General features: G+C 39.9%; 1 protein-coding gene across 2 annotated transcripts in view; it reads left to right on the forward strand.

Annotated features, from left to right (window-relative positions):
- Positions 1-23,023, forward strand: part of Kif24 (kinesin family member 24) — a 68,789-nt gene that overhangs the window by 739 nt on the left and 45,027 nt on the right. Inside the window, exon 2 of one of the 2 annotated variants that reach the window (XM_076935158.1) lies at positions 7,557-7,607. The exons of the other annotated variant lie outside the window; for it this stretch is intronic. The gene's annotated coding sequence lies outside the window, so the exon portion shown is untranslated. The remainder of the gene's footprint in view (positions 1-7,556; positions 7,608-23,023) is intronic. 2 annotated transcript variants of the gene reach the window in all.

The raw sequence follows: 23,023 nt of genomic DNA on the forward strand, positions 1-23,023 counted from the left end.
CCGACTTGGGGGCAGGTGGAAGAGAGAGGACACCTTAATGTCAGATACAAAAGCCAGAAAATTCAGCGTTGGCATTCCCACATTGGGAGCAGGAAGAGCTGCTCACTGTGGGTGACAACATTGGCTAGGCAGGGAATTCAGGACAGTCACAAGAGCGGAGAAAGCAAGCTGACCACTGGCATACATACATTACTTTATCGTTTACTGCTTTTGGTTTTTTAAATTTTTTGTTTGTGGGTTGGTTGGTTTTGAGACAAAGTTACATGTGACTATCCTGGAACTTTATGTTTAGAAAGGTAAAGTTGTGACTTGGTTGCTACAACTCTCCCCACATTGTAGTCTGGCCTACACATACCTCTTATCAGGCCCCTAAATGTATTTGCTTAAAACACAGACCATTCAGTTGTTATATGCCTGAGGATTTTCTCTTGTTGTTTAGTGATCTCTAACTATCGTCACATTTTATCTGTGCTTTGGAGAATGAAATCAATTCTTTGATTTTTGAGGGTTTTTTTTTCACTTAACATTTGGGGGGTGGGGGGGGGGAGACAGACACACCGCACTCAAGTGAAGGTCAGAGGACAACTTTGAGGAATTGGTTCTCATTTTCCATGCTGTTTAGGCAGCTTGTTTCTGCTGCTGCACTGCATACTCCAGGATATTTCTGTCACACACACACACACACCATTTCTCCCTAGGAGTGCTGGGGTTACACATGTGCAGTACCACATGTGACCTTTTATGTGGGTTCTAGGCATTGAACTTGGATCATTAGGCTTATAGGTTATTTACCTACCAAGCCAACCTTGGCCTTTAAGGTGTTTTTTTTATTTTGTGTGTATGAGTGTTTTGCCTGTACGGATGTGTACCTTGTGTGTGTGGGTATGTTGGATTACCTGCAACTGTAGGTATAGACAGTTGTGAGGTCATGTGGGTGCTGGGACTACCTGGCCCTTTGATGAACAGCTAGTGCTCTTACGTGTTAAGCCATCTCCCTAGCTCCATTTTTAAAAAATTTTTTTTGGGATAGCCTTCTACATTGTAGTTCAGACTGTCCTGGAACATGCAATAATCCTCCTGTTTCAGCTTCTCGAGTGCTGGAATTATAAATATAAACCAACACACTCAATTTGGAAAAAATTTCAAACCTTTTATTACTTGTTTTATTACTTTTATTTGTTGTTGTGTGTCTGTGTATGAACAGAGGATGGCTTCTGGGGAGTAGGTTCTCTTGTCCGGATTTACTCAGGTCATCAGGCTTGGCAGAAACTGCCTTTATCTGTTGAGCCCTCTTGCCTGCCTTTAAAACATTTTTTTTTCTTTGCATTTATATTCTACAAACAGAATTTTGTGACCACTCTCTTCAGAACATATTAACAGCTCAGCTTCTGTCCGTTCATCAGGTATCCAGAATCCTGTTGCATTTCCAAGACTATTTGGTTGTTGACTTGTGGCACAGTATTATTGCTGATTATTCTTTCTTATATGAAATTTATAGTTCATAGTTAACTTCAATGAAAAGATTCAAAATGTTGCCAAGCAGTGGCTCATGCCTTTAATCCCAGCGCTTGAGAGGCAGAGGCAGGCAGATCTCAGAGTTCAAGGGTAGCTTGGTCTACAGAGTGAGTTCTAGGACAGCCATGGGTACACAGAAAACTTGTTTCAAACAACAACAAAAATGTCAAGTGTAGCAGCTGTTGTGGTTTGGATATTGTGATGTTTAGTGCTAATTGTCAACTTGACAAAACAGAATCACCTGGGAGAAAGTGATGTCTGTGGAAGGTTGACTTGTATTAATTGAGGTGGGAAAACCTGCTCACTATAGACGACACCATTTCCAAGGCAGGGAATTCTGGACAGTAAAGAGTGAAGAAATCAAGCTGACCGCTAGTGTCTTAGAGTTTCACTGCTGTGAACAGACACCATGACCATGGCAACTCTTATAAGGACAACATTTAATTGGGGCTGGCTTACAGGTTCAGAGATTCAGTCCATTATCATCAAGGAAGGAGCATGGCAGCATCCAGGCAGGTATGGTGCAGGAGGAGCTGAGAGGTTGCCATTTTATTTGTATAATAAAGGGTTGAACTTTTCTCATTCTTCACCTGGTATTTATGATCTGTTAAACTAGTTTCTCCATGTAGACTTAGCAAATTTGTTCAAACTTTCTGTACTGTAGGTCCTTAAGTTTTGTTAAAAGAGGCTGGAAATGTGGTAATGCACACATTTAATCCCAGCACTCCAGAGTCAGAGGCAGATGGATCTCTGTACGTTCATGGCCAGTTTGGTCTATATAGTGAGATCCAGGCCATCAGGGCTACATAAGACCCTGTCTTAAAACACACACACACACACACACACACACACACACACTCTCTCTCTCTCTCTCTCTCTCTCTCTCTCTCTCTCTCTCTCTCTCTCTCACACACACACACACACACACACACACACACACTATGTAGACTGGCCTTGACAGAGATCTGCCTACCTTAACCTCCTCTGCAGGGTTATTTTTAAATCATTGCTTTATCAACAACATTCCTTTGTGGTAATGCCTGATTCCATAGACATAACTGTTTCCAAAGGGGTTTGACCCTGACTGAAATCATATCAGCTTGGAAATTTATTTGTTTATTTTTGGCTTTTTAAGACAGGGTTTCTCTGTAGCCCTGGCTGTCCTGGAACTCACATTGTAGACCAGGTTGGCCTCAGACTCAGAGATTCATTTGCTTCTTCGTCTTGAGTGTGTGTGCTACCACTGCCCAGCCAGTTTGGAAATTCATAAAGACTGATTGTAGCCATTATTCTTCTAGGTAAACATATGAGATATGGTTTATTGACATGGTTTTATGGCTGCAAAGTGGCAAAAAAAAATCTTTAAGTGACAGCTTTCTGAGATTGAACTAGACTAAAATTTTAAAAATAGGCCGGGCGGTGGTGGCGCACGCCTTTAATCCCAGCACTTGGGAGGCAGAGGCAGGTGGATTTCTGAGTTCAAGGCCAGCCTGGTCTACAGAGTAAGTTCCAGGACAGCCAGAGCTACACAGAGAAACCCTGTCTCGGAAAAACCAAAAAAAAAAAAAAAATAATAATAATAATAATAATAATAATAATAATAATAAACCACTGAGTTTAAACCCAACATTGGTTACTACCTGTCCCAATACTAAACCTCAATATTTAGAGAGTAGTAGACCTGTGTTGACTTAAGATGACTGGGTTCAGCAATTTTGTTACATCTATTTTTAGGTAATTGTAGTGAACTATTTTTTTTTCAATTACAAACAGAAATAATCTCAAAGGTTGGGTTTTGGGTTGTTTGTTTGTTTTTAGTAATGTGGCAATAATAGTGTCCAGAATCCACCCCTGGCCGTAGGAATTCCATTGAGTACCATCTGCTTTAGTTCTGCAGCTGTTGTTTGAAGCAGTTGTTTCTTGTCCTTTGTCTTTTGTAAAGCTCAGTTACTATAGATAGGATAATCCCTGGAGTTTGAAATAACTGGTTCTCTTGTAGAGAGAAGTATATACTGTATTATTTACCTTTTATTTTGCTTCTTGGAATTTGGATGTTCTTGTGTGTTCTTAGGGATCTAGTACCTAACCTGAGGTACAGAAACACTTTTATAAAAAATGATTAAAAATGTTGGGGTTTGTATTGTATCTGTTTTTGTTGTTTTTAACTTGTCTCTATATATTTGTGTGTGTGTGTGTGTGTGTGAGATGCTTGAGACCCACTCAAATGTGTGGAGGTCAGGGGACAATTTGAGGGAATAGCTGTAGGGAGGAGCAGTTCTGGAGAATTAGACTCTGGTTGTCAGGCTTGGGGGTTAGCACCTTTAGCTCAGTGACAGTCCCTTAAAGAGCCATTGTCACTGTGGCCACCTAGAACATGCTCATTTCGCCCTTCTAATCTATGTAACTAACATCTTTGAGATTTTCATTTTCTGCTTGTAAATCTAAAGATATAGTTTGTGTATGCATTCTCTTTTGTTTGTAAGAGTGGTGATTTTGTTTTTGTTTTGTTTTATATTTTGAGACAGGCATTCACACATCACAAGCTGGTCTATAAAGCTGGCCTTCAAAAAATAAATAAATAAAATAAAATAAAGCTGGCCTTCACCTTGTTACATAGTGGGAGGATGACCTTACATTCCTTGTGCCTCCATTTCCTGAGTACTGAGTTTACAGTGGTATGGTACCATGCCAGCATGTCAGTTTACCTATTGTCTTAGTTAGGGTTGGCAAATCTTAATAAAGGATAACATATATTTGGGGCTGGCTTATACATTCAGAGGTTCAGTCCATTTTCATCAAGGTGGGAACATGGCAGCATCCAGGCAGGCATGGTGCAGGAGTAGCTGAGAGTTCTACATCTTCATCTGAGGGCTGCTAGTGGAGGGCTGGCTTCCAGGCAGCTAGGATGAGGGGCTTAAAGCTCACACCCACAATGACATGCCTACTACAACAAGGCTACCCTTACTGCAACAGGGCCACACCTTCTAATAGTGCTACTCCCTGGGCCTAGTATATACAAATCATCACACCTATGCATTCCTTTAAAAATCTAATTAAAATATAATCACATCAGCTTTGTCCTAGATTTGTTTCTTCCTACCCCTCCTATATCCACTCCCCACCAATCTCTTTAACCATTGTTACAAATCATGTTAATCCTGAGATTCACAAGAGAAAAACTGTTTCCATAATTTTGAGCCAAATTTGAGGCAAGCTTTAATCAAATACTAGCCAGGATAGACTCTGGCCAGGTTTACTCTCTAGAATCCCAACCAGTGGCAACAAAATACATATTATAGGAGTTTTTAAAGGACAAAATCCATACAGCCACTGTATTTCCCATATGGCTTTGTTATTTTCCAAGAACTACAACTCCCAGCATTCCAGGAAGTTTCCTAGTCCTTGGGCAGGTGGAACTTACTGGTTGACTTTGACTCCTACAGTACATACGTACAAACGAAGTAACAGAAGCAACATATAAATACAACCTGCTGAGTCTGTTCACTGTTGCTTGAATGTTTGTTTCTAAGGCTAAGAACGTATATGTTTCACTTGGTATTGGGATAACCAATTGAGGGCTCATCCATTTCTCATAGCTCTTCATCTAGGGATGAGGCTGTGTGAGATTTCCCCTATCCTCGTTGGGATGTATACTGCTGTTGGAGTTGTTTAGGTCTTATTTAGGCAGCCATATTGATATTTCATGGGTGTAGCTTCCCTGTCATAGCTATAAGGCATAATCTCACAGCAGACTGTCTGGTCTTCTGGCTCTTATCATTTTCCCTCTCCATCTTTTGCAGTGTTCCCTGAGCTTTGGGTGTAGTTGTGTTGTAGATGTATCGTTTGGGGCTGGGAGTCCCAGAATCAGTTGCTCTCTCCATTTTTGACAAGTTGTGGCTTTCTGTAATGGTCTCCTGCTGAAAAAACAAAACAAAACAAAACGAAGTTGTTTTGATGGGGAATGAGATCTTACTTATGGTTATAAAGATAAGTATTTTAGTGAATGAAAATGAGGACATGACTCTAGGTATGGGTGAGGTGAAGGTTTTTATTCAAGAGAAGAGGAAGAGAAAAGCCAGAGGCATCTGGAGGAGGCCAGAGTGAACCTGGCCAGCAGAATAGACCTAGCTATAAGAAGAGAGAAAGACCGGGGGGGGGGGGGGCAGGGTGTGTGTGGCAGGGAGATCAAGAGAGGAACCAAGTGAACCAAGAGCCAAGCCAAGAGAGAGCACATAGCCAAAATGGTATATAGGAAAGAGAAATTGGGGGAAGGGAAGCGGAAACCCATCCCCTGATTGAAGAGTTTAGGGTGTGAGAAATGCTGAGGAGGCAGAACTTCTTAACAGGTACTGGAAGAGCCTGTCAGCCAGGGTCCACTTTGATTTGTTAATAGGCACCTCAGCCATTTGCCCTGAGTTTCTTTGACTCCTAACAGTTATACTGCTTTTAAAAATGGTGGTACTAAGTCCTTTAAGATCAATTGATTCAACTGGGCAGTGGTGGCACAGCCTTTAATCTCAGCACTCAGGAGGCAGAGGCAGGTGGACCTCTGTGAGTTTGAGGCTAGCCTGGTCTACAAAGCTAGTTCAGAACAACCAGGCCTACATAAAAAAAAAAAAAAAAGATAGAAAAGAAAAATCCATGGCCTTGTTAGCTGCATGTAGTAATGTAGTATCAAGCCTAGTACCATACATCTAACATGAATTCTTTAAAAATTTTTTATATTTATTTACTTTATGTACATTAGTGTTTTGCCTGTGTCTGTGTACCACATGCATGTCTGGTACTTGAGGAAGCCCGAAAAGAGCTTGTGAGCTGATATGTGAGTGCTGGGCATAGAACCTGGGTCCCTTGGAAGAGTAGCCAGGGCTCTTAACTGCTAAGCCACCCTCTCCGATGTATTTTTGATAATTCTAACCACAGCTCAGATTTCTATAAAAAAAAGTTAATATGTTATCTCAAATTTTCTCCCCATGGTTAATTTTTATTTTTAATACTTATGGAGTTGAAGTATTTGGGATGTTGCATGAATTAAAGAAACTAAAAAAATGTGAATGTCTTAGAACTGGGCTATTTTCACCCATTTTTCTGGCTGGCACAGAATATTATATAGACCTTAGATTTCCTTATAGTGATTAAAGAGTTCTATAAGAAACAACAAATAATCTTGATACATATAACAAGGAAACATTAGAGTTTCATTCTTAAATTTTTGAAATTTTGATACTTATTCTAGGGTTCATGATACTAACTTGACCCTACCTAAAGGCAGATAAAACTCTTAGCAAAAATCCATCTGCTCCTGGGATAACTTTGAACAGATGATCTTTCCTGAGTCAGTAAGTGTATATGTATTTGTTTCACAAACTTGTTAAATTTGGTTTTCTTAGATTGCCATAAGTTTCATTGATATAAATGCTCAGAAATTTCCTCTTTTTCACTAGCAGCTGTCATTTGAGTACAAAAACAGATATGGAAAAACTATATAATCATTTTAACTTGTTTCCAAAGTCCTAAGGAAAAAAAGGTAAAATTTTCATAAAATAGAAAAATCTGTTTAGTCTCCATGTTCTATAATTGGCTATACCTGGTGGCACATATTTGTTCTTGGGAGTATAAGAAACATTAAATATTAGTCTTCCTGATTAACACTGTAGGTTTTCTTGTGGATAATTTCAAATCTTTTGATCTTCTCTACCTTTTAAATTTTATAATATTTTATATCCTCCCTCACAACCTAGTTAAGCTTTTGTTTACACAAAGGCTCTGTTACAGTTTTGGAATTTAAATAACTCAGGGGCCTTCCCCATTTCCTATGTGCCAGTTCTTTTAAAACTAACCAATTGAGAAAGACTGTAAAGTCAGGCCCCAGCCAATGGAGAAAAGACCACTTATGATACAATAAAAACCAAGTGTACTTCCAACCATGGTGTGCATGCTCTTCTTTTTGAGCAGTGTACTCCCTTGATCAAGAGTAAAGTTTTGCTTTGTCCAGACACTTCAATTGCCTTTCTTTGTAATTCCAAACTTATTTCTAACAGGGTGTAGAAGGTTTTCTAGTTTGAGATCTTTCTGGACCACAGAGTAACAAAGTAAGTTTGTTTTTTTTTTGTTTGTTTGTTTGTTTGGTTGGTTGGTTGGTTGGTTGGTTTTTTGGTAACTAGTTTATTTTATGCATGAGTGTTTTGTGGGCATGTATGCATGTACACCACGTGTGCTTGATGCCCATGGAGGTCAGAAGAGGGCATTGGATTCCCCTGGGACTTAAAGAACCACCACAAGAGTGCTGGAAATGAACCTGGTTCTCTTGTTCTGAGTATAATGGCACACATCTTTAATCCCAGAACAAGTGCCAGGCATGGTGGTACATGCCTTAATCCCAGCACTGGGAGGCAGAGGTGATGGGGGCCGACTTTTAGCAGAAAGCGGCTATCAGCTTTGCAGCCATCTTGAGCCTTATACCCTGACATGGGATTTGAATTACAATAGCCTACAACAGCTGAGAACACTCCGATAATCTTGGTTTAGATACCTTGAGATTAAAGGTGTGTGAGATTAAAGGTGTGTGACTTAGAAGTATAGAGATCAGAGTTAGAGACAAGACCTAAGGGCATGATTAAAGGTGTAACTTAGAGGCGGGGCTTAGAATCAGACTATAGAAGATAGAACCAGACATCAGACTATAGAGGGAGAATCAGACAGGAGACACTTAGAGGAAGAGAGACTGAAGAATAAACAGGATTGAATCACACCCTGTCTGGTCTCCATTCTTTGAGTCTGCCCTCACCCTCGCTCTTGCTGAACCCCGACCCGCAGACCGAAGCAGCAGCTTGGGCCGGGATACAGTGGCCGCCCAAATGTGGGTTGGCCCAGGCCTCAACATTTTGCCTGGGCTGCAACATTTATTTTGGCCGCCCCAACGTGGGGCTAGTGTGGACCCCAACATTATTTTGGCGCCCGAACAGGGACTCGAGCTTGGGCCCCAACACAGAGGCAGGTGGATCTCTGTGGGTTTCAGGCCAGCCTGGTCTGCACAGCCAGAGATACATAATAGAAAGACCCTGTCTCAAACACACACACACACACACAAACAAAGTGCTTTTAATTGCAGAGCCATCTCTCCAACCTCAGAAGCAAGTTTCAAATCAGTCTGAACTACATAGTAAGATCTTGTCTTGGAAAACCAAAATATTTTTTAAAATTAAAGATATATATTGCAACTATCTAATTTTATTTTATGCAAATTGCTAAAAAATAGAAACCCATTTCTTATGACAGAAAACAGGTCAGTGATTGCCTAGGGAAAGAATTGACTGTTGAGGCATTGGGGATGGGGAAATGGAAACATGATTTAGCCCTTAAGAGTACTTGTTCCTCTTGTAGAGAATTCCACTTGGTTCCCTTTACACATAAGGCAGCTTACAATAGTTGTAGCTGTTTTCTGGAAATCCAACACCTTCCTCTGGCCACTGAAGGCACCAGACACATATGTAGTACACACAAGAAATACTCATATACATAAAATACAAATATTTTTTAAAGGCATTAGGAACTTTAAGGATTATTGAGCTGGGTATAATGACACACATCTTTAATCCCAGCAAGCAGAGGCAGGTGGCTCTCTGAGTTCAGGGTCAATCTAGTCTACAAAGTAAGCTCTGGAACAAGCAGAGCTGCACAGTGAGACCCTGTCAAAAAAAAAAAAAAAAAAAAAAAAGATCTAAGTAAATTTTTTTTAAAAAGGAATGATTGATAAGTTTTGATTGCAATTTTTTTGTGTGTACATGTGACTTGAGTACATGTACAAGGAGGTTGCACCTAGGAAGTTGAGCTAGATTGACTCCATGACAGGCTGTGAGATGCCAGTTCAGGGGACTAGGCCTAAGTTTCTGTTTCCCAGAACTGAAAAATAAACCAGTTCCAAGAAAAATTACAGCCCACAATCAGGAATGCCCCACCATCTGGCCTGAGGTAAGACTAGTTAGTCAGTAACAGTTCTGGAAAGTCCTCAGAACCCTGGCCAATCCCAAAGATACCAGTACCCAAAGAGATAGAGCCAACAAATCAGGGTAAAGGTCAGATACCCCTCTCTGGAATTCCCCTAATCAGCTTTAAATTGAGGCTTCTAGGTTACCTTGAGGTTGCCATTTTGATGAATGTTAGACCACTGCATGCTGGATTTCTGCAGAATAAATGCTCTTTGCTTTTGAATACTATTTGAGTCTGGAATGTCATTCTTCAGCGATTCACAGAGCCCCTTAATTTGGGGGCTCATCTGAGATTGCTGGAGCTCCCTAACCCCAACCCAAATAGTTGAGGATTTTCCAGGGCAGTTTTACTCCCTGCCAATTGGTAAGTCCAGGTGCCTGAATGTCTTTTGTCAGTCTCTGTATTTCTGTTTTGGGTTTAATCTGGAGGCTAAGAGAGACAAAGAGGATATTTTGTCACCCAGCCAGGGACTATGGAGGCTATTCCTAAACCCCCTACCAGGAGAGAGAGAACTTAATAGTTCTCCTCGTCTGATTTGTGAACTGGCTGTGGGTTTTTGGGCCTCTCATGGGCAGGAAGGAAAACCACCTGAGATCTTTTCCAGGAACGTCTTTTTGTGTTTTTGTATTTTGTCTGTTTTTTTTTTTTTTTTCCTTCCTGTACAAGTTCTTGGCCTTTTTGATTCCTAAAACGGGGCACACACACACCACCCCCTTGGGGTTAGTCTTGAACCATTTAAAGGACTTCCGCTGGGTTGTGGAAGACTCAGGTCTGGTTGTTTGTCCCAGCAAACTAGCCATCTTTTTCAGGGATGAATGGCCCACCTTCAAGGTAGGATGGCCCAACGGGGAAACTTTCCATCTACCCACCGTTTACAAGGTGAAGTCTATATAGTCTATAAAGCCATAAGCCGCCCAGATTAGGTGCTATACATCACCACATGGCTGTATTTAATAGAGAAGCCCCCTGCCTTGATGAAACTTTTTTGTATCACCAGCTGTGCTGCCACCTGCTCTCCTCCCCATTAAGGAGGTTCAGCCCTGGCCACCTACCTACTTCCTCCTTTGGTCCCTGAAGAGGATCTCTCTCTACCTTAGGTTCCTGCCTCTGCTGCTGCCCCTGCTCAGCAGGTGAAGGCAGAAGAGGAGGAAAATCCCAACTCCACAGAGTCTGTCCCACACCTGGGCCCATACAGCCCAAAGGGCTGATTCTACTATGACCTTACCCCTCAGGGCCACAGGACTGCCTGATGGGAGTGGAGGGGAGACTGTTTATGACATACCTTCCCTTTGCTATTAATGACCTTTATAATTGGAATTTGCAGAACCCTAAATTCTCAGAAAAACAATCTGCTTTGATAGAACTCTTGGATTCAATAATGACTCATCAACTGACCTGGGATCATTGCCAACAACTGTTCCAGGTCCTCCTCACTAGTGAAGAGAGGGACTGGATTGTGGGAGCCACCTGGAAGTTTGTTCTGGGAGCAAATGGACTGCCCACCCAGATCCAGGCTGATTTTGATGTGGTCTTGACTTGGACCAATTGGGACTGATGCAGTTAAGGGGAAACTCATGGTCTACTGCCAAGTTCTAATGGGGGCCCTCTAAGGCTGCTAGATGGCTACACATTTGTCCAAAGTAATTCAGATAGTGTAGGGAAAAGATGAGTCACTGAGAAGTTTCCTGGAAAGATTGATGGAGGCCTACAGGACCTACATTCCCCGTTGGATTCAGAAGCCAGAGAGAACCAATTTGTCATAAACATGGCCTTTGTCAGTTAAGCTGCCCCTGACATCCTTCAGAAACTTCAGCACCTAGATAGCTTTGCAGGTAAACAACTAACTGAATTAAAGGCTATAGCTGAGAATGATTTTAACAATCGAGAGAGCCCTGATGATCGACAGCTGGAGGACTGGTGAACCACCACGAACCAATGAAAGAGAGCTGAAAAACTTGGCTCACAGGAGGGGCAAAGGAAACCCATTAAAGGAGAAAACAGCCCTCCATTACAGAGGGACCAATGTGCCAATTGCAAAGAGAAAGGCCATTGGAAAAATGAGTGCCCTAAAAGAAACCCAAGAGAGGGCCCAAAGGTTCTGGAGTTGGAAGAACTAGATGACTCAGGATATTGGGGCTCAACTCCCCTCCATGAGCCCTGGGTAACCCTGAATGTAGAGGGGAAGCCCATAGACTTTCTGGTGGGTACAGGGGCATAACACTCTGTTTTGAAGCAACCGCTGGGGCCACTGTCAGACCAGTAAACATAGGTGCAAGGGGCAATGGACATCAAGCCCTGTCAATGGACAACTTGAAGAAGGTGGACTTGAGGGTGGGACAGGTAACAGACTCATTTATGTGCATCCCTGGTTGTCCATACACCCTGCTGGGAAGAGAGACCTCTTTACCAAAGTGGGACCCCAAATCCATTTTGGCCCAGAGAAAATGAAAGTCCTAGATAAGAATGGCTGCATTATAATACTATGCCTAGCAATAGTTTTGATTGATTGATTATTTATTTATTTATTTTTGTAGCTATAGTAGTAAATGAACTTGCTTGCTTGCTTTTTAGGATACTTTGTTATTGACATACTGAGACTATTTCTGGTTATTGCCTCAACAGCTGGGAGCTAGCAGTCCCCAGGCTTGCCACAAAGGAGGGCTCTGCATATTTGTGGTATTAAATACCAGAACAGCCAGTATGTAAAAATCCTGCCCATCGTCCTCCCCCACCCTCCAGGGTTTCATTAATTTGCAGTTCATATTTCTGGTAGTGACAGCTGTAAGCTACTCCATGCAACTAGGAGTCAGCTAAGGGGGAAGTGACTGGCCCTGTTAGAGGGAGTGGAAAGAACAAGAATCAGACATGAGAACAAAAATTCTAATCTTGGAAGTCATTTGAGAGCAATGTTACTCTTGCCAACTCACAGGTTCATTATGAATCTTTTCCCTCTCCAATAAAAGGAAGGGATAATGATAGCATTACAGATAAATCTCAAAATCACTTTGGTAAATAAAAGACACTAGATATAAGAGAACATAATTTCACTTAGGTAAAATTTAGGAAATGCAAGTAATACATAAATCCAGAAAGTAGGTCAATGGTAATCTTCAACCAGGAGCAGAGAAAAGGAAGGCATTCAGACAGGCATGAAGAGTTTTTTGAGGGTAGTGGGTCTGTATCGTAATTGGGGTTCCACCGGTGCATAGAGCTGTCCTTTAGCTTATGGAATTATTTGGTATCACATATACAAATAAGAAGATGGATCCTGGGGCAGTTTTAAAGCACAATAAGAAAGAATATAGAAATAGATTATTTAAAAATTTGCCTATGGTTTCAGCAGCACAAATAACTTGTCTTCTTTGTTCTAATGATCCAGTAAAATTATTGCTACTTGTATAGTGTGAATGCATAAACACAAACGAAATAGCAGTTGTCAACCTTGATCCCCCACTTCCTTTACCTATTTGTCATTTTTCTTGAAACTTTTTTGTAAATGTGCGTTGGTGTTTTGCCTGCATGTATGTCTATATGAGGGTGTCAGGCACCCTAGAACTGGAGCTACAGACAGTTGTGAACTACCATGTGGTTGCTGGGAATTGAGCCATCTCTCCAGCCCCTTGAAATCTTTTAACTTACTAAAAGTTTGTCTGTTTTTTCTTTTCTTTTTTCTTTTTTTTTTTTTTTTTTGGCTTTTCAAGACAGGGTTTCTTCTTATTGGCTGTTTTATTCTTTTATCTTGAGATAAAGTTGAGGAACTCCATTTAAATCCTTAGGATTACAATGTAATTATATTCATGAGTAATTGTTTTAATTTTTTAACTTCTGTTTTATTGTGTGTGTTGTGTGCATGTGTGTGCACATGTATGTGTGTGCATGAGGAGGCAAGCATACTCTCAATATACTTCGTTTATTGAGGCAGGGTCACTCAACTGAATGATTCAGTTCAGTTTGCTGATTCAACTAGTCTTAGTTAACCAGCTTCCCTCAGAGAGTCCTGAGTACTGGGACTACAGTCAGCCAACATACCGTATATCCAACTTTTAAATGGGTCCTATGGATCTGAACTCTGTCCTCAAGCTTATGGGGCAAGAGAGCTTTATTCACTGAGAGCCATCTCCCCAGTCTTCATGATAAATTACTTTTTTTAAAGATTTATTTATTTTTTGTATATGAATACACTGTAGCTGTCTTCAGATACACCAGAAGAGAGCGTCAGATCCCATGACAGATGGTTGTGAGCCACCATGTGGTTGCTGGGAATTGAACTCAGGACCTCTGGAAGAGCAGTCAGTGCTCTTAACCGATAAGCCATCTCTCCAGCCTTGATAAATTACTTAAAAAAAAAAATTATTAGGCTATCTCAGCAGAGGAGGCCCAGGCAGGAGGATCTCTGTAGGTTTGAGGCCAACCTGATCTACATATCAAGTTCCAGGGATAACTAGGACTACATAGACCTTATCTCCAAATACATATGAAAAGTACTTATTTCTATTATCTATGTGTATATATGTGTGCCTCTGTGAGTTTATGCCACCATATTCATGCAAGTGCCCTTAGAGGCCAGAAGGTGTTTAATGAGAGTTACATGTGGTCATGAACCATCCTGTGGATGCTGGATCCATTACAAGAACAATAAATGCTCTTAATCACTGAGTCATTTCTTCAGCTCCCTTAAAGGTAAATTCTTTTTTTGTTTGTTTGTTTGTTTGGTTGGTTGGTTGGTTTTTTTGTTTGTTTGTTTTGTTTTTTGTTGGTTTTTTTGGTTTGGTTTGGTTTGGTTTGGTTTTTTTTGTTTTGTTTTGTTTTTTCGAGACAGGGTTTCTCTGTGTAGCTCTGGCTGTCCTGGAACTCACTCTGTAGACCAGGCTGGCCTTGAACTCAGAAATCCACCTGCCTCTAGGTGAATTCTTTTTTGTTGTTGTAGTTGTATTGTGTTATTTTGGTTTTGTTTTTGAGACAGGGTTTGTCTGTTTAACTTGGCTGTCCTGGAACTCTGTTGACCAGGCTGACCTAAACCTCACACAGAGGTCTACCTGCCTTTGCCTCCCGAGGGCTGGGATTGAAGGCATGTATCACTACCACCTGGCCTCATTCTGTATTCTTTTAATAGTTTAAACTCCTTCATAAAATTTTTAGAAGTCACAGCTATATTGTGAGAGGTAATATTGATGGAATAGAGAGATGGTTGAGTGTAGGATGTGAGTAGCAGTGGCTCTAGGTGTTTGTTGTACAGGTCTCCAAGAACAAGCAATGTTAGTTCTTACTCTTTCCTTTTCCCAGTCTCCAGGCCCTCTGTGCCTATGACTTAACTGGAAATGCATAACCTTCACCTGAATTTAGGACAGTGAGTGGCTAATTTTAACAGTAATGTGTTCATTGAAGAAAAGCATCTTTTCAGGTTAGACAGGAAATATGCATGATGATGCTCTCAAAAACTTAAGACAATTGAATGAAAAACATGGAATATGTAAAAGAAAAAAACTACAATTAATAGACCCTAATGAAAAATTTTTAAAAAGTCCCACTAAAATCCTGAAATAAGTAATTTGATATTACTTAAAATAAGTTGGGCAGTCTTTAAAAATTGAAAGGAAAAGTAAGTCATTTATACTTGTCTTCATGTAAAAGTTCTATTTTGAGTAATTAAGTAGTGTTAGGATCCAAGAATTGCCAAAGAATGATGCCCCATACTCAAATAGTATGTGAAAGCAAAGATTGTGCATGCAGGGGTCTCCCCATTTGGGAGTGCAGACCTCTGGTGGAATCACAGCCCAGCTTTTATTGTCAAGGGAATTCCAGGGTGGGGGTCTGACTGATTCTACTATTGGTTAGGCTCTAGAGACTTCCCAGGGGGTTGCTTACTTGTTCTAGCTACCCATTCTTACTTTAGGCCAGATGACAAGGTATCTTCAGATTGGCTGCCTGTGGCTGTGGTTGGCTGACCACAGGTTCCTGGACCTGTGTTCTCATTTCTGTGAAGCAGAAACTTAGGTCTAGTCTCCCAAACTGCTGGTTTGTAGCCTATCATGGAATCATCCTCGCTCTGGCTAGCTCAGTCCTTTCAGTAGCCATCGTTGTAGTAGACAGAAAGCTTTTTTTTTTTTTTTTTTTTTTTTTTTTTTAAGTATTTTTATGAGTATGTTTGAGTGCCTGCATGTATGTCTGTGTACCTGCCTGGTACTGTTCGAGGTCAGGACAGACAGTGTGGGTGCCTAGGAACTGAGCTCAAATTCTCTGCAAGAGCAAAAGTACACAGAACTGCTGAGTCAACTCTCTAGTCCCTAGTGAGGTTTTCTAAGGATAATTCTTTAAAGAAACATAGAATCAGAAAATTACCAGTTTGTAATTCCTAAAGAAGTAAGTGAGGAGATACTGATCACCAATGAATAAACTCCTGGACTAATTTAAAAAGAGAATCTCTCAGCAAGGGGATCAGGTTTCAGTTCTCACAGACATTTGTGTATATTCTGTGCATGAAGTATGTGCTAAATAACACCGACAGAATATTTTGCTAGAAGTGCAGATTCTGCTTCTAATGTAGGGTTGCCAGATTTAGACCAAACATAATTCAATTTGAATTTCAAATAAGTAGTGAATGATTTCTTTAGTATTAAGCTACATGCTTTTGAACACATTTGTTTTTCTTTTTAAAAGAAGTCAGAGGAACAGAAAGAAAACGGGGGTAAAGTTTATGTTGGAGGAGGGGACATGGGACTGCCTCACAAGAAAACTTAAACATAATAATCAAGTGTGTGGAACTCGCTTAGATTCTGGTTTGAACAAAATACATTTTTGTAAAAAGATATTTTAGAGCCGCAAAAGTCTGGATACCTGATTTTGATCCTGAAGCTTGTGGTGGATAAAGAGAACTGACTCTCACACTTTGTCCTCTGACCTCCACATGCACACCATGGCATGTGCCCATGTACACATGTACACGAATGCACACATACAAATAGTAAATACAAATTATAAAGATACTTAAAAAATATTCAAAAAATATTTGAGCTAGGCATTGTGGTATATACCTTTAATCCCAGCACTCTGGATGTAGAGCCAGGAGGACCTCTGTATGTTCAAGGCCATTCTGGTCTGCATAGCAAGTTCAGGGCAGCCAAGACGACAAAGAGAGACTGTCTCAAAACAAACAAACAAAAATTGATAAAGATATTTGTGGTTGAGGCTGGAGAGATGATTCAGAGGTTAAGAGCACAGGCTGCCCTTCCAAAGGACCTGAGTTCAATTCCCAGCAACCACATGGTAGCTCATAACCATCTTTAATGGTATCTGGTGCCCTCTTCTGGTCTTCAGGTATACATGCATGAGACTGCTATATATAAAATAAAGAAATAAATCTTAAAAAAAAATATTTGTGGCTATGGACTGTGTATAAGAAAACAAAGAATCATTTTAAATTTTATCAACTATAATAAATCACTTATAATGATGGTTATTATATAAACATTTCCACTTAAAATGAATTTACAGATGAAATGACATATCTGCAATTTACTTTCAAATATATTTCAGGAAAGAATAAAATGAATCAAGAAAGCAAGTGTGGCAGATTTTGGTAACTGAATAACCACATGGGTAAATAACATGTGTTTTGGTATTATACTATTATTATCCTATGGTATTATACTATGTACTTTTGTTTATTTTGTGTAAGTACACTGTAGCTGTCTTCAGACACCCATATGAGGGCATCAGATCTCATTATAGATGGTTGTGAGCCACCATGTGGTTGCTGGGATTTGAACTCCTGACCTCTGGAAGAGTAGTCAGTGCTCTTAACCACTGAGCCATCTCACCAGCCCTACTATGTACTTTTGTAATACTTGAATTTTTATGATTTTTAAATGCAGAAGGTGCTCACTGTGCCTATTTTATACCAAACACCTGGTAGATACTATAAAGAATCTGTAGCCGCCCGCGGCCACAAGTCAACTGGATTCACCTGAAAGGGGGGCTGGGAATGAAAGGGGAAGGAGGGCGAGAAGAGATGAGGCCAAGACAAAGTTCTCTGATCAAGGCCCCAAGCTTTAATGTTCGGCTCTCAATTTAAAGGGGAAGACCCAACCCACAACCCCTCCTGGTTTCAGATGGGTGGGATAATCCATAGTCCATTCCAGGTCACGGCCGGAGATGCCTCAAGGCAAGCCCAGGGGCAGTTCTGCTGTGTTCCGGGAAACCAAGGTGGGTAACTCCACCTAGATCCCGTCACTTGACCTTGTTGTGGTAACCAAGGTCTCTTCAGGCTTGCTCATGGTGGGGGGGGGAAGGTACAGTTTCCCCCGTTTTAGTTAACTTAAAAAGAAAAGAGAGAGGTGAAACAGGAATGGGGTCGTCGTCGTGATATCTGGCTACTTCCTGCTGACATTGGGGGCGACGTATCTCTAGGGGGAACCTAGAAGAATGGGTATGGGGGATATAGGAGAGTCGGCTGTGTCCTGCTGTCCAGGGTTTATGGAGCCCATCTGAGGATAGGTCAGGAGGAACAGGTCCAGTAGAAGCAGCTGTGTGAGGTACACGATTTCGTCCCATCTGAGGTACCGAGTAGCCGGGCTTGTTGGGAGAGATCTTTGTGTGAAGGCAACTTATCTGCTTGAGACACAAGGTTCAAACGTTAACAGCAATATAATTATCCAAGCCGAGTAGGAAATAAGGTTGAAAATGGAACTGTTTTAGTATCTAATCCAACTGCTGGTTGACAGGGATCAGATACAAAGTCTATGACTACTCAGGCTGGTAGATTTCAACAAAAGCTGTCTGTTTACAATAATTTATAGCCCTCTGTTTCAGTGTTTTTCCATGGAGACCTAAGACTTTGAGCAGGCAAGTAAGCCAGGCCTATTGCTGAATTTTAGGCTTATAGCTGATTTTAGGCCTTCAGAGTTAAGCAGGGCTGTCCCTGAAGTCTCCTCTCTTTTCCAAGTATAGAAGGACCGTGGCAATTCTAATCTTACCCAGGCGGGGATAGAGGCCTGACCTCCAGTAATTAAAGGGAACCTTGTAATGGCTCCAGTCCTCCTGTCGTTGTCCAGTAAGGCCTGAAGGCCATACCCGTCCCGATGTCTTTTTCCTGGAGAGGGGATACTTTTGACATCAACCCCTATGCAGTCAGGCTTGTCCCTCAGGGAACCCAGAAACATATTTTTAACTTTTATTTATATTCCCTTGCAGTGCTTAGCCTCGCAGCCTTAGCAAGAATTCAGATTGCCAGACAGAGGGGTTCTGGGTAGTCCCTCTCTGCTTGGTCTAGGGGCGGAAGTCCCCTCTTTTAGGTTGGATGGAGATGAGACTTGGGAACACCCTGGATAGAGTAACAGCCTAGAGTCTCATGGTCTTCCATGGCTAACACACTCTGACTAGATTTGTTATCTGATTCTTCATTATCAGAATCATAATTATTGGGCTCAAGATCTGTGTCCACTTGACGGACCAATCTTTCAGGCAGCCATCGGGCTCCATTTTCTTTTTCTTAAGAAATACAGACTGATCCATGACCCCAAATTAAGACAGGATCAGGACCATTCCAAGAATTAGTTAGGGGGTCTCTCCATTAGACCCTGGAAGTGACTGGATGCCAGTGGCAATCTGCTGCAGACTGACCTTTAACATCAGTTTGCAGAAAATTTAAGACAAATAACACAAAAGCAAGATGTGCTTTTGGTGATCTTGGAGGGTATAATTCTCCCCCCCTTTTTAGTTTAAAAAGCCAACCTTTTAGAGTATTTGTAAAATCAGGGAAGAAGCACCAATAGCTGTTTTTCCCACACTCAGAGAGTTATAAAGATATTAAGGTTTTATAATTTCTCTTTTACAATTTTGTCTTTGAGGATAATAAGGAATCTTGGTAATAAAGTTGTCAACAAAATCTCTCAAATGTTTGACTGTAGTCAAATAACTGCAATAGCCAGTTCCATTACCTATCTTAGTCTGGTATGGAACACCAAGCACAGGGAAACAATATAGGCAATAACTATATTTTTAGTTGCTTTTCTTGTTAAAGTAGTTGCAACTAAAAAGTCTAAAAAGTGTCAAGTCACATGTACATATTTTAATTTTTAAAAATCAAAATGAGTAACATCTATTTGCCAAAATTGATTATATAAATCTTCAAGGTTTAACACCATTATGAAAAAAAAATTGAAAATACTGAAAACAAGTTTTTGCAATTTAACTTGCACACCTTTTAGAAATGCCAAATTATTGTATCAAGATGCTGTAAAGAATAAGATAGTATGGCCAATTATTTGCAAGGCCTATAATCTGTCTAGTATACAAATCTGCTCTGGCATTGCCCTGGGGTTCAGGCAATCCAATGAGCTTTTAAATGTCTTATAAAGTTTAGAGACAGTACACGTTTTAAAAGTTAAGCTGTATTTTTATAAATAACTATAAAATTTGAGAATTAGCAATATCCAAAAAAGGAACAATTTTAAGCAATTATAAATTATGAGCCATTTACTGGCTATAAGTATATAAATTGAAAGCTTGATTTTCTAGTATTTAAACAGTGGCTACAACACATTAATTATTTGTGCTCAAGTAGAGAAAACTCAAGAAAATAAATATGTGATCTAAATATGTGATCTAATTACATATACTGCCTTCTCAATAGATGAGGCATCTGTAAATACAGTAAATGTCTTTTCTATGAGCTGCATGCGTAGTAAATTTCAGGAAATATAAAAGCATGCAGAGAAAAACTGTAACAACTTTTGGATAGTGATCACCAAATTTGCTTAAAATGTTTGCCACATAATAGGCCAAATATCATTTTTCAATAACCAATTTAATTGCTATTTGGAATAAGGAATAAACATTTTATTGAAAATGTTTTTAGGATTCTATCTTACAATCTTTTATTAACACAAACTTTACTTGTAGATGAAGAAGGATGAATCTACATAAATGGTTTCTTTTGCCAAAGGGCTGCTGTGGGCATGAGTAATAATAACACAAACAGCCAACAATTTTTCATAGTCTATATAATCTGTCTGTTGATAACTAACAGCTTACTCTACTTTCTGCAAAGCTATTTTTCCTTTAGTTAATTGTCAAGGGGAATTAGGACTTGTATCTCCCTTGAGAATATCAAGCAGAGGTTCAAATACTCTTATGGTAAGCTTAAGATGAGGTTTTAGCCAAATAATATCTCTTAACAACTTTTGAAAATCATTAAATGCAAATGAAATTAAAAGCAAACCTTTCCAATAATGTGAGAACCTTGGATTCTCAATTACCAGCAAATCTACTAAATGCAAACCTAACGCCTTACCAGAAATGTAAAGGAATGGTATAAAAACAATCTTCTAGATCTATAATAATTATATACGTATTTACTGAAATGGCAGCTGAAGTAGGCAAGTCAGGCTGTAATGCCCCATTAGTTTTATAAATCTTAAGTTTGAACTTTGTTTTGGATTAATTCAATAACCAATCTTTTTTAGCAGAGTGAGAGTATCAGATGAATGCCAAGCTGAAGGCAACCTTCTAATTGTTACAGAACTTAAGATTAGGTCTCTTGCTAGTGATATATATTGCTCCAATATATATTAGAGGAACCAAAGCCATCTTGTCCTTTCTCTTAACAATTTGGAAGGAACTAGATGCAAAGGAACAAAAAAACAAGTTGAACAATTTTTTTTCCAGCAGGTAGTTACAATGCCATGGGTGGAGCAGCCATTATTTAAATTTCTCCAGCATAATCATTACAACTCTTGGCCCTGAAGCTGACCCTTCCAAGGAACAAACAAGGCAATAAACAAATTCCAGAAAACACCCTTCAAGGGGCTGGTCAGGATGACCTAGGCAAAAAGAGTATTTGTCACACAAACTTCTGCTGCACCCATTGTATAAACTTAATTCAAATGTAAATGTTTTTAATCTTGGCCTATATCCTGAGGCCTGGCCCAGAGATTATCTTTCCTGCACCAAGGACAAATTTCTGTCTTGTGACCGGATTATTTGCTGGTGCCTGTTTTTGGGACAGTCATTTTAAAAATGACTTGAATCTCCACATTTAAAAACATCTTTTTAACTTTACGGTTCTGTGCAAGCATTGCTTGTACAGTGGTCCCTTGTAAGGCAGACAGACCCTGATGGTAAGAGGGCCCAATTTTAGCGCAAAGACGAAGTCTCCATGTAAGTCTGTCTTTGCTTTGTGCAACAGGCTGCATTAGCATTCTCATAAGCCAAATGAGTAACAAAAGGAATTCCTGTTTGAGGATCTCCAAAAATTCTACCAGCTGCTTTCAGCAGCCTGTCTACGAATTTCTGGAATGGTTCCTCAGAACCCTGTTTAATACTGAATAAATTCCCACTAAGATCCCCTTTAGTAGGTAGTTGATTTTAAGCACAGCAGGCAACCATTGCAACCTATGTATGCAATCCTGTAGGCAGTTTAACCTGATTAGCATTACCTTCACATTAACCTTCTCCTAGAAGCATGTTAAGATCCCAATCTGCATTGCCTGCCTGGGCAATCATCATGGTGGTTTTCTTACTGGTATCACACCATTTTGAGCTCCAAAGCAAGTAATCTCCTCCTGACAACGTAGCCTTACATATAGTTTTCCAATATTTGAGCATTAAATTTGCTTCTACCACAGTATCCAATAAAGCGTGTGTGAAGGGGTCAGTAGACCCATATTGTGCCACAATTGTTTTTTAACTCTTTTAACTCTACCTGCTCTAGCCTTTCTTCTATAAACATAACTGAGTCAAAAAATTTTCAAGCTCACGATTCCTGTCAGCTGCAGCCAAAGGAATGTTGGCAATTAACCACATTTTTAAGCTTCCTTTGCAATATTAGCATAACCATAATTTTTGGAAACAAAACCAATTTTTAACAATGTAAGCAATCTATTTTCTCTAAAATCAACACCAAGTGGATTACCTTACAAAGTTTGGCTGCAGTTCTTATATATGAATGCATGATAGTGCAGTCTTTAATATCTCACTAAATAGACATTGCTTTTATATCTTTTATACATCTGGTCTTTGAATGACTAACCTTGTGTTACCAGTTTTAAGCCAACTTTTTGTTACCAAAGTTGTAAATTTTTAATCAAACCCAATAACTTATAGGCCAATGATTTATAACCAAGACATGAACATATTTGTACCTTAAAAACAATTACAAACAAAAATGAAGTAACAACGCATCTTATATATTTAAACCAAACAAAATTTCTCGCTTTTTCTAGCCACAATTCTAAAATAAAAGCACCTTATCACTGAGATTTTTTCCACGACAAACAACTCTTAACTTCCTTATTTAATCCAAGAAACCTGCCTGTCCCTTTAAAAGCAGCCTTTCCAGCTCAGCTCAGCTCCCAAACTTTTAGCTACAGGTGTTAAGCAAACTTAGCCGGTGCTCTGCATATTAAAACTGCCTTTGAAAACCAAGTTAAACTAGACCAAGTGTTGAATCAAGCAATTTTAACGATCTTTTAAACATTAAACATAGAACATAAAACATAGACAACCAATCATTCATACAATG

This window comes from Arvicanthis niloticus, chromosome 5, assembly GCF_011762505.2.
Source record: "Arvicanthis niloticus isolate mArvNil1 chromosome 5, mArvNil1.pat.X, whole genome shotgun sequence".
Lineage (NCBI taxonomy): Eukaryota > Metazoa > Chordata > Mammalia > Rodentia > Muridae > Arvicanthis > Arvicanthis niloticus.